Below are 13,871 nucleotides of genomic sequence, written 5' to 3'. Positions count from 1 at the left end.
GATTCGCCAGTGCGGCCACGTAAACCTCAGATTACGTTCTTTTAACTGACACAAAATGTTCACAAGATTATAATCACGTGATAGGCAAGAATACCAGGACAGATATTGCGCTTATGAGAAACAGTAGGTTAATCTACTAATGCTTGGAAGTATATTGCCCAATTAATAGGTACAGGTGGGTAAGGGGGGGGGTCTGTTTTATTGCCCAGTGTCGAGGTATAAGCATAATCATTAATATTAACAGTCTTAGAAATTATATTTTCATTAATTTTGGAAAGGGTTAGCTTCACTACTCCACCGTATGGTCTGAAGAACCTATATTTTTCTTGAAAATAAAGTTTACCTCAGCCAAATCGTGCAAACATACCTTGGAACACACACGCTGTAGTTCAACCTTTTGTGCGTTGATTACTTGTTCTTAATTTTCCAAATCATACCAATCAAATCATACAATTGTACAACCTCGTAACTCACAAAACTGAAATAAACACTTAAATTGTTTACGTTTGTTGGAACAATAATGGAAATAGAAATACTGCCTTCGTATCACGAAAACTAAAGAAAAAGAACATCTTGGTTATATTCCCTTAAGACTAGATATTAAATCACTCTATTGGATCTTACAATAAAGTATTTTTTGCCAAAAAGTGTGGATTTTATTTTATTTTTCTATATTGTAGATTCTTTTTGCGGTTTATGAAGAGTGTTGGTAGTATCTTATATATAGGAGAAGTATTTTCTGTAAATATATCCTTTAGATGTACATCTAAGATTATTTTCTTGAACTCCAAAGATGTGGAGGAAACAGACGATGTTAGGAAACCTTAATACTCGTGTGAACATTGAAAACACGCCATTATCACCTTTTAGAAGCTTCTAGATTAGTCATTACTCTCGGCTATTCACTTCTCTCTATACTCAGAGGGATGCAGCAACCTCCTTTTGTCGCACTCAAAGAGTTTTGTGCTCCTCTCTTGTATTTTGTGCGATGGCTTCTGCCTTTATGTAACTAAGCAAGAGCAATCAATAAAAATCTCAGCTGTGAGCATCCAAAAAGACGTAGAGGCGTGATAGGATTCACCGAGAGAAATATGGACAGTCTTAGTGCTTTGATGCGATGCATTAATCCCCCCCTCCCCCCACACACACATTGACTGCAGTGCACGCTTGGGTACAGTTGCCAACTGTACGATGAACTGTTGTGAAAGGTTAATGGGAGATGCCGAATTTTCTTGTTACTGTCCCTTTGAATATCCTTTATATCGTGATACCCACTATTATTCAAGTAATCGCATTTCTCTGTTTACTTATTAACAATGGATGTTAGCACGCATGCGCAAATAGAGTTACTCATTGTTGGTAAACTTTATAATGGGAATGTCAAAATGCTCAACACTGCACATCAGCGCCATCTTTGATTCAACGTACGCATTTAAACCCGCCCTGTTTTGTAGCTGTTTTTTTTTTTTTTTTTTTTTTTTTTAAAGAAACTCTTCTATCTAACACTAAATTCCATCTGAATTAGTAACCTATTACTTCCTGGTTCTTTGTTCCCATTAATTTCAATTATAATCCTAATTATTTTCTCTGTCGTTTCCGTGCAACATCAATAGAGGATGATCGGTTGTAACTTTCAATTTTATTAACCGCTCCACCCTTTGATATAAGGACCACCCTGCTATAATCTCGGTTACGAGCCACTTATTCAGGTTCTAACGAGCAATTAAGTATCAATAAGCGAGCAACGATGAAATCATATCATATATTTTATCTCACACTGAGTGGCGCGAACCACCCATTATAATGTACTTCAGTGAATACTTCCTCAAGATTTACCGTACTTTAGAATAAATTATTGTTTTCCTTGCCCAACCTCCGTGTCAATCGATATACTCGTCCACCTTGCATATATTGAAATTCGATTATATGCGGTAAGTTATTAATTATATTTTTTGGATGAGTTTCCTATTCATCTTCTTCCAGTGGGGTCTCTTATCAGCGAGATGATCATTGGAATTTCTTCGGTCTTTGTTTAGCGAATACATAAAACATCAGTGGGGAGGAAACAGATCCTAATATCCAGTCCAAAAAAACAACGTTAATTTAGGTATTTCTTTCAGGGAATGACATCAATGTGACGTCACATCCGGTATTTAGATTGTCCAAATTTATGGACGATGTTAGTTCAGGAACATCTTTCAGCGAAGGATTATCCATATGACGTCATATCTGGTCTATAGATTAACCTGATCCACTGACAAATGCCAGTTTAGGAGCATCTCTCAGCTAATGGCATCTAAATGACGTCATATCCGTGCTTTAGATTGATCCAATCCATAAATTGGTCTGCTGACTCCATGAGAGATGCGCATACAATGATAATAATATTTAATAATGTTCCTTAAACAAATAGTATGGAGTGACATCCGGTATTTAGATTGACTGAATTCATAGACGATGGTTGTTCCGGAGCATCTCTGAGGAGAAATATATTCGGGTGACGTCATATCCGGCATATAGATTAACCTGATCTACTGACAAATGCCAGTTTAGGAACATCTTTCAGCTAACGGCATTAGATGACGTCATGTCCGTGCTTTAAGATTGACCTGATCCATAAATTGATCTGCTGACTCCATGAGAGATTCCCATCCAATAATAATAATAATAATAACCATCATTAATAATATTCCTCAAGCAAATATGGAGTGACGTCACATCCTGTGTTTACATTGACTGGATCCATAGAACATGGCATTTCAAGAATATCTTTCAGGGAATATCTTTCATTTCTAATTATCACATAATATTTAAAATTAGCAGCATAAGTCTGTTTGCGTCTACCGGAAGTTAACGATCCAGTAGATTACGAATATAACATTTGTAGCCAAATGTGATACACGAAATACCCTCACACTTTTAACTATATGAACACATACTATTAATTCCTATTGGCAGCATTTCTCTGGTAGAAACGAATAAAAAAAAGTTCGTCTTTTCCTGGAATATATTATCTGGCATCGTTCTGTAGCCAAAGAGAGAAAGAGAAAGTCAAATGGGAAAGTAGCCAACATTACAAGTCCCCCTGCATTCAATTCAGCTTTGAACATTAGTGTGGCATTAGAGTGTGAACAACGTGAAAAGGAGAATTTGTTGCATAGAAGATGGATATACATCACACAGTGGCGGCATTTGTGTATCTGCGGAGCATAAACAAATAAATGACATCTTCAGAGAGCACTTGGTGTGTTAAAATTGTAAAATGTACCGTAAGTGGGAGAAGCGAATGGAAAGATTGGCTGAGTCAGGAAACCCGAACACCTAGAGACTGAAAGTCGGAGTAAAGAGAGAGAAAATGGAAACACTTAGCTGATTTATGACTATACTTAGCAGCTGATACATTGGGACACTATTAAAATGTCTTTGAATTTCTTATTTCAGCTCTTAAGTGCGTCTCGCTAGACTGATTCCTAGCAAAAGACATCCTCAAGTCGCCTTGGAAGGAATATTTGGACTATCTATTTTGCTCTTCTTTTAATTATAGTCTAATAAAGATAACTGTTAATAATATGTTTTAATTTATTCGTGCTTACTTTGAGTACTTCATGGCAGTTTTAATTTTTAATGGTTAGGCTTATCGTTAAGCCTAACAATTGAAGATTTAAAAAAAAAATCTCAGAAATCGGATGAATATTTTCCACTTTTTTATTAGTTAATAATTCGAAATAATAAAGCTGCAAGTCAATGAAAAATCAATGACTCTTCAACATATTTATACAAAGAGTGGATACTCCAGTTATTTAATTATTTATTTATTTTACTAATTCAGTGTCTATTAAACCTGCTTTGAATTCCATAGCTTTAGTGGTAGCCGCATAACTGACCCTGATTTTTTTAAATCTACCATATATAACAATGGTAGATTATATTTTACTTATTAGTAAAATAAATTCATTGTTGTATTATAACAATGGATTTATATGTAAAATAAATACATTGTTATATGGACGATTGTATATGTTATATAATACCAAAGAAGAATTTTATCATATATATTTAATATAGGTAAATGTTTTTTTTTGTTCACATACACAGCGCACACATAAATTGTGATTTTTGCTAAGTTCTTTATTAAATGTTCTTTGTTCTATTTATCCTATGTTCTTTATTAAATTTCATCAGGATACCTTAATTTAATTTTATTTATTTATTCATTCATGTGGGATTCCCCCGTTCCTCGACCATCCCTTAAGACTGTTTGAGCCCTCCTAGTGAGGGATTAATATGTATTTTATGACTGTAAATCCGCATGTGTTCACAGGCTGGTTTGCCTGTTCTGAGGGACGAAAAACCCGAGTTTCCGGGTGAAAACCCTCCACTTCCGTATGAGACCGGCTAACTCACCTTTAGTGGAAGGGGGCCAGATAAAGGTTTCTCACCTTCTAGACGGGAATCGGACCCAGGTCTTTCAGAACAAAGGGCTTCGTCTATACCGACTAAGCAACGGAAGCTCTATTTAATTTAGTATAATTCAGAAATTATATGTTATCTTTTTTGAGGGGGGGGGTGTCGGGTAGATACTCCTTTACATTATTATCTACATTATTAGATATTTACATGGAAGGATGTAAATATTCAGAACAAAGAGCTTCGTCTATACCGACTAAGCAACGGAGGATATATTTAATTTAGTATAATTCAGAAATTATATGTTATCTTTTTTGAGGGGGGGGGGGTCGGGTAGATACTCCTTTACATTATTATCTACATTATTAGATATTTACATGGAAGGATGTGATGGTGAATTTTTACATTTTGGGCATTTAAAACTCAGACTGTAATATGGAATCTGTTACTAGATTTGATTTAGTACCAGCATGCAAACAAACCGATTTAATATAATTACTTTACGATCTGTCTGTTTGCAAGTAATTAAAGAATGCTTCACCGTGAGTGCACGCATGTGTGGGATTGGTTTAAAAACTTCCAAATAAATTACTCTTTTTCTGATATAAATCTTTTGTTTTTCTGGTGAGAATAAGTCTTGCGTGAGAATTTTATACAGTTTTTCTTCATTATTCTAGCAATTATTAAGCTTCTTAAGTATTTTAATGATATTTCAGCTAATATTGCTATCTTTAATAAAGAATATTTAAATGGTTTGCTTCGAGTAGGACCAAAAAAAAAAAAATTTTTTTTTTTTTTTTTTTTTTTGAAATGTAAATCAGGGAATTAATTTGAAATAACTTAAATTACTTTGTGCGCTCGACTTAACACGTCTTTTAATACATTCATTTATTTTCTAGATATGTTTTTGTATAAAGTAAACAATGCAAAAGTAAAAAAAAATTGCTTGCGTTTACCCAAATTCAAATTACATTTTTTTGAGACTGAATCCATTTTCAAAAATGACATTTAAAGTTACAGAATTTGAGTTTGCGTAAATCTTCGTGCATATATTATCTTATTTTACTGGGAGAGAGATAAACTGTCTAAGTCCCTACTACTCACCACATCGAGTAAAAGAAAGATTGGTACAAGACGACTTGGCTGCGCTGCGTCTCACTCCGCTTCAGGATCGTAGTTATTTTTATCATCTCTTATGCTTCAGTCTTTGACCTACACTTTCTTAATATATGATTTTTCTTCATATTTCAGCAATAAAATTAAATAAATTGTCTCCTTAAGGCTAAGTGGTTACCCTATTCATTCTCCACTCAAGAGGTTGTGGGTTCTGGTCCAGCCATGTTTGTGAATGTCTCCAAGGTAGAAGATGATTTTTCGTTGTGGCTTCAAATTTCTGTTTTGTCTTTAGCTCACAGTTTACGGATCATCTAACACATACCGTTCAGTTCATATTAATGTTATTTATCCTACTCACAGCGCCGTATTTCCCCTATCGGTCATTTTTGAAGTTTTTTTTTTTTTTTTTTGTCCAAATGTCATCCTCATGATCTAGTTAGAGTACCCTTACTGGATACATATGACTATAGTAATAAAACTGGTAACTCTCGTACCCACAAGCAGATTATCAAAAAAAAAGTGCCTTGTCGACCAGTATGGCTTTTTAAATATTGATATAATTACTTAAAAATAAATAGAATGACTTTAGAAGTAACCTAAGAATATTTTTTAAATAAATTCAGAATTTCTTACAGATAACAATGGGCTGTTTGGTAACTAAATATCTTCATGTGAGTGCAACTGTAGATTAACCCTTCACAAATTTCTTGGTCGACCTGATAATATTTAGAAAAAAATATGACGCCATATAATAATTCCATCAATTGACAGTTTTCGCGTGTAATACGAGATCAAACCTCAAAGAGATTTCTAGACAGAGCGCCAGATGGCGCTGCTTATACAAAGAGTATGCAGTCCGGAGGAGCACAGACTTAGTAGAATACAAGTCGTTTACCATTTATATTTAAGTCATAAGTTGTGTAAATGGAGATGTAGTGCGTACTTTTGTATAGTGTGATTGTGTTCAAATTATGAAGGAACTCAAACATTTGAATGTATCAAGTCAAGGAAATTATTTTGAAGTCACTGTAGATTAGCAGGTAAATGATAATTAACTAAGGAATTAATACAAATTGGAATTATTTTAGTCGCATCTTATATGATAAGATTCAGGCGACTCTCACAAAAAAAAGATTATTTCCCCCCCTACTCTAATCTCTTATAGCGAGAGCATCATGCAAGTTATCTCCCCTAAGTATACTAATATTTGTTGCTATGAAAATTCTATCCAAGGACATCCATTACGTAGTCGCGAGCACTCTGCTATAAAATGCTTTCCCACTTAGGTGTAATAAACTTGAAATATCACACTGAATGCTAAAGTAAGGCTTAAAATTATATCAGCATTACACCCCCCCCCTCATTCTTTAAGCTCTTATCCACTTCTAAATCTTTAAAATAGACACAAAAGATTTAGAAGCGGATAAGAGCCTGTTACCATGAAAAAAAAAACATTACTCTGGTAATTATATGATAATACTATGGTATAAACAAAGGTAATTTAAAATGCAGAATATGTTTTGTATCTGTTTGTATTGTTGCTCAAATTATCAATTGTTACATCAGCAACAATGCTAGAATTATGCTCAAGTTTCGAATTTATTTCATTGTTTTATTATTGCTTTTTTGTTGTCATTGTCGATTATGTTGCACTAATGACAACACAGAGGCAAGCGAATATGAAAAATGGCACCCACTAAATGAAAAATCACCAAAGTTAATGAGCCAAGAATGCATATTGAAGAGCATAGAAACAAGAAAAACAAAACGGTGATGAGTGATTATGTTTATAAACCTAAACGTCGCAAAAAATGAGACCGGATACGTAAAATAAAACAAAAATGTAATTAAACTAGAATTCAACAACCTAAAAGTAGTAATGAACATGCATGCGTTATAACCTGGATATTCTAAACGCATAAGCGAAATTAAACTGCCTCGACAAACCAGCCAGGGAACACACGCATATGACGTGTGACTATGAAGATAGGACAATTAATCCTATCTCCATAGTCAATCATGATATTAATTAGTATTATAGGAAGCAACGTTTCTTCTCTGCACATCCCCTAATTATTTTTAAGCGAGTTATACAAATACTGCCTATCTTTGCATTTATAATTCTTTTTCCCATTAGCATTATTTCACATGCCCGATCTCCAAATTCCCGGATGAGTACATAGCAGACGAAATCACAATGACAATAGATATCCAACAAATAACAATACTTGTTAGTTTCCACTTGAAACAACAATTAAAAGAAATTAAATATTTCGTCATAGAAATATGTAAAATGCCATTGTTACAGAGATCTGAGGCGTTTGTGTCATCAAATACAAAACTCACGTCTGAAATTTTGCTTTAATTCGTTCCTTTAGTAATAAAGGAAGGTTAGCATGTAGTTCATAGCTCTAGAGACCGTTTGGCATGCATGTAGTGACATCCTGGAGAATCGCTTTTATCCGTATATGCGGAAGAATTATTGCCTTCGTAACTATGTAGAGACTCAGATCCACGCTTGGTAAATGAATAAAACAGTTGTTTAAATTAAATTAGCCTTTGCTCTCAACAATAATTGTTGTATTTCGTTTCGTTTCAAAGATAAAATAATATTTTAAACTGCAGAAGCAGTTCATGTCACGTCTGTGTACACTGAATGACCAGTTTATTAATTGCCTAATAGTATGTTAAATTGACAACTTAAAGATTTCAAAAAAGTATCTAAATCCCCACTTCCTTTCTGGATCCCTGTTATGAACATCTCGTTTCAACACTTTCCCTTATACATTTGGGGCAATTGAGATTCAGCTGAAGGAGGGGCATACGCGACTCGTATGACTCCCATTACTTTTCCTATTTCCCAGTTCGACATTACTTCGGTCACGACCTTTGTACATTATAACACGCACATGAACGCACCTATTGCTCACCTGTAGGTTATCTGCAGCCTAATTTATATCTCGTTACGTAGTTGCATGTTACTGCTATTTAGGATACTGACGTCTGACCTGCTAATATTCTGACGTCATATTCTGACCATTGAGCATTCACTAAAGAATATTTTAGTCAATAGCTATGTACAAAATAACGCTTCAAAGATCGCTTAAAATATACGATAGTCACAACAGTGATTTCTATTGATGAGGACTGTGTTATACCTTCAATCTCTTTAAAATAAATGAGCATTTCACTTCGCAGGTTGTGAGCAATATCCATAAATTTTAAAGATATTGGGATACGATATGTAAATCCAAAATGCTTTTAGAAACAATAATAAGATCCGCTTTTCTTTTGTGATATAACAGTTTCGTATGTGCGATAGTCGGCTAAAAAAATGTAATTTTTATTCTTCTCTGTTTCCATGGCAACAAAGAGTCTGTTCGCATCTACCATCTAGCATACAATAACTCCCAACTCAAGAATGAAATAGAAGAATGCCCGTAGCTAATGGGTAGGAAGCTACTTTGTTCTTCAACCAACGTACGGTTGAAGCAACTCTACAGAACTCACGTAATGTGTCCGTTAATTGCGCGTGTTCTTCTAGCCATTTTGCCTGTTTTGCTGGATAAAAAAACCTTGTCATTCTCGTGTGAGACCAGCTAACTCACTTTCAGATGAAAATCCCCGATAAAGGTATTTTCGTGTTCCCAGATAGCATTCGAAAGGAGGGTTTTCAACCAAGGACGCCGTTGAAATGGACTCAGCTACCGAGGCTTTGATAACTGGCTAATAAAATGTAATATGACGCCTTTGTTTCCATGACAACAGCAAATTCTGTTTAGTACTACTGCATAATATGTAATAACTGTTGACCTCAATAATTAAATAGGCGAATGCCGGTAACTGATAGCTAGGAAAATGTTTCTATTTCTGTATAATGCACATGCTGACTAAATCACAGATATGCAAATCCCTTTTTAACAATTAAATTACAATATTTTAGGGCTCTCTGCGTGTCTCATACCTATCCTGATAGTTGCATATTAACAATAGAATGCGGTCTGAGGAAGCATTTTTCGCACCTAATTGTAAAAATGTAAATTCGTTCTTTATTTATTTTTAAACATGTTTTTAAATTTTAAAAAGGTTCACTTTTCCACAGTTATAAAACCAATTCATCGCGCAATTTTACATAATCGCTATCAAGAAAACAAACTTTGGCTACATGGAAATGCAAACTGTAAAGTTTTATCAGATATCCCCTTGGGGGGGGTTTAGGTTACGATGTAGAATTTTGCTAACAAAACTCGGCATCTTGTTAGCGAGATCATGGTTTGCCATCTATGATTTATTCATGCTAGAAATTGAGCCCATAAGCTAAATTCAATAAATCCTTATACCGTCTCCGTAATAAATCCACAGAATTACAACAGATGACTCGAGTCGTTTATTATTATTATTATTTCTTTTTCTGTAATGATCTGATGCCAACTAATTTACTACGGCTTCCAGAAAAGAACGAAGGAAAAAAAATCCCATTATGATAACTTCGCTATCTTTATTAAATATACAACAGAAGAGAATTCTTAACTCTTAAGATCGAAACGAGGAAAAAATTTCTTAATGGAAGTAATGAAGACTTATGAGAAAAAGCACGATGCATAAAATACGGAATTCCAAAGTTGCATATTTAAAGACGTAAGTAGAAGTCTTTTCCACCTGGGAATTACCACAGTATCTTATAATTACGTGAAGCCAGCCAGTGAAAAGAAGAAAAATTACCAGACGACATCTGGAAATATGAAATTTGAGATTCTAGCGAATAATGTTTGTTCCATAGAAAATAATTTAATTGTTAAATGCGTGACGCACACAGGTTAGAAAAGGAAATTCTAGCTAATGTGGTTTAATGATATTCGCAAAGAAGGGCAAATGAGTATTGGTACAGGGGAAACAATATTCCTTAGCGTTTGATTCATTTCATTGTTAAAACGCGAAATCTAAATAAAAAAAGTAAACGATGATTGTTAAAGGATTTTTATCGTCTGATTGTTAGGACACGCGATAAGCAAAAACTACAAAAAGTGAATAATAATTGTTACTAAATTCTTATCCTTCGATTGTTAAGACACGCGACACGTGAAATCTACAAAAGCAAATAATATTATACACTGGTGTCCAAAAGCTAAGGACGAACTACATTTTTTCCTGCATATGAAAAAATGTTCGTGACTGTAGCCAAATGCAGCCATTAAGCGGACATAAATTTATTGCTAGCATACTAATAAATTATATCACACAAACATATGCTATAAATTTCGTATAAATTAAATACGCTTTTGGTAAGAGTCACACATTTCCCAAAGATGTAGTTGAGGAATTAACGTACAGTGCTTACAGAAAACCATGCGGAGAGACATTTCAGTATGGAATGTCCATCCCGAACTGCGATACATATCTTTCAACGTCGTACCATGCTTAACACCAAGTGATTCAGGAGTTCTTGAGAAAAACTGGCCTACTCCTCCTTCAGAATAAAGATAAGGCCTTGTTTGTTTTCTGGAGGGGAATTTCGATAGCAATGCATCCCAAACGGGTTCTATGGGATTGAGATGTGCTGACCACTCGATTCGATTAATATCATCGGTCTCCAGAAGTATCTCCACTGCTCGTGTATACGATGTAGTGCGGCATCACCAGCCGTACCACATGCGGCTGTTCATGTGGTGAGGCTGGTGAACAGTATTGCAACACTGTTATTCAACACTGGTATTGCAACACTGGTATTCAGTATTGCAACACTGTTGCAATACTGAATACCAGTCATCGTCCCTTTTTCCATCACTTGTAGCTCTGTTGGTCCATTAAGCATAATGCCGCCCATCACCATAGCAACGCCATATTTATCCCTTTCAAGAACATTCAGGCGATGGTAAGAAGTACCACTTTCACGCATTTCAAGTGTCGTCTAGAATCAGAGGAAACACTAAAACGACTCTAATCTGTAAAGAGTGCATTAGCCTATTGATGTCTTGTCCAATTTTTATGGATAAAACGCCAATGAAAACGTACGTGATCTACGATGAGCTGTGGATAAACGGAATCAAACTACAGGCCTTTAGGTGGATAGGCCTACTTGTTGCAGACGTCTTGGCACAGTTTGTCGAGATATCCGCGTAACTGTGCTTGAATGGACTGACTTGCAAGCTGTGCCGTGCGGCTTCATGCCCCTTAGTAGAGCAAGCGCGATCTCTTAGCGAATGTCTGGAACACGTTCGATTGATTTGAAACTCTGCCCAGAACGTGGATACAACGCTATATGAGATTCTAAACTCTCGGGAAGTCAGCCATTCTTCGGCTTTCAAGCTTTCCAATAATTCTCCCCTGTTAAACCATGATGTTTTTGGGATATTAAAAGGCATTCAAGTTTGGAACTTTATTCACGAAAAGTTTCCTTCAAACACGATTCGCTTAGCGCAGCCTTTTGCCTTTTATCCTGTTGAGTGATAGTGACCCCTATTGCGCGAGATTTAAAAATTTGAATGTGAACCCGATTTCTACTCGAAATCATCAGTTATACACAGGGACGCCGAGAGAAATTTTCGGGCCTGCGACAAGTCTGTGGTCCGAGCCCCCACTTAAAATGTGCATCACTTTTGTTTAATAAAGAAAAGTCATATAAAACATTAAACATTTATTTAAAAAAAGTGTGCAATAAATTCAAAATTCGATACATTACATACCATACAAGATACAAACATTAAATAAAAAGAGAATTTAAAAATTTTTCTTATTAAAACTATTTAGCGCACGGCCTACCCTATACAGTTGCACACTTCACAAACAACCACAAAACCTTCGTCCATCAAAACACTAACAAGAACGAAGCGTTCTGGCTGGGAACATTACCGTGAATGCAATTACTAGCTAGCGCTAGCGCAGCCGACTACAACAACCTTGCACGAACGCCTATTGACGTCATCATCCGCTATAACTACACCTATCCGCGCCCAGAGAATCAGTGTCTTCCGGACACTCACGGCGAGCTAAAAAGCGTAGCCGTCTGTCTAAAACAAAACGGTATCATTCTCGATATGCCTTTATCATTGTTGTGTTATTACGAGAATTAAAACCGTGCATTATAAACACAGTTATGTGACATGGCGGGGCCCGACGATCGGTCTTGTGACAAACGTCTCAGATGTCATCCCCTCTCGGAAGCCATGGTTATACAAATTGCTACAAGCTGATTCGTCTGCATTTGCAGTTGTAATATTCAGAAATAGTGTTCGTTTTTAGGTTTTGGACATCAATGTATCACGTGACGTGTACATTGCACCTTTCAGGAATATTTTTGATTTAAAACAATAGCCTTGCTTCAAACTGTATAGAAATCTATTTATAGACGAAAATAAAGCCGATTCTCTTGAAGAACGCAGTGTTGATCATTATATGGATGCAAGTAAATCAATGCCCGTTTTTGAATAAACAGTCTTTTTATATGAACGGAGGAGGATCAATACGAAGGAATAAGACATCTATAACAACAGTGTAAGAAACCACGAGAAGAGACTATTTGATGGAATTATCGTTTCTCTTCGATCTGTTTCGATTCTTCCGTCGCGTTTCGATTTTAGCGAGTGGCATGGCTGACGTGAGCTTGTTAAAAACTTTCTTGTTCTCTTCTCAAGAAGTGCCACTTGCAGTATTGCCATCGCGATTTATTTCCGAGGATGAGATTTCTTTCTTTTTTTTTTTTGTTTCTTGAGGAGGAGCTAAACCTTGTTGAGTAGCCAAAGAAATTACATCAATGCGAAGTCCAACTATGCCTCAGGTCGTATACACTGTACTTGTTTAATGCTGGCCCAGAAACCAAAAAAAAAAAAAAAAAAATGCAATTCGTTCTATCGACGTAGATTGAGGCACGAAAAAACGACGGCTTGTCCCTTTTGCGTGATTAAATCTTCACAACTTTGCCGGCAACTTGAAAACGAGTGTCACCGGAAGGAAGGAAATAATCGAGTTGGAATTAATCAGCGATAGATGGCGCTAAACGTAAGTGGTAAAATAAAAAAAAAATAAAGGAAGTGGGTAAAGCTTTCCGGTAGTGGGAATTCGATCGCTCAATCTTCTAAATGGGCTCACTAGTAAGAAAAGAAAAGTAGAAACGTATAGAATTTGAAACAAATGAATATACCGTTCGTATATACTGAGTTACTTTGCTTAGACCCATTGTTGACTATTGTTGTGATCAACAATTGGATTGGAAAACTACATCAGATGATAATTCTAACGTAATAATGAGGTTCACAACAATGAAAGATAGCATTACAATAGAACTGCCTTGGCTAGATACATGAGTGACGCACTGAACGTCTATTTGTTGGGTGTCAGTTACGTGTTTTTAT

Source organism: Typopeltis vanoorti, chromosome 5 (assembly GCF_054136105.1).
Source record: "Typopeltis vanoorti isolate ZY-2024b chromosome 5, IOZ_Tvanoo_1.0, whole genome shotgun sequence".
Lineage (NCBI taxonomy): Eukaryota > Metazoa > Arthropoda > Arachnida > Uropygi > Thelyphonidae > Typopeltis > Typopeltis vanoorti.
This window is presented reverse-complemented; position numbering follows the sequence as displayed.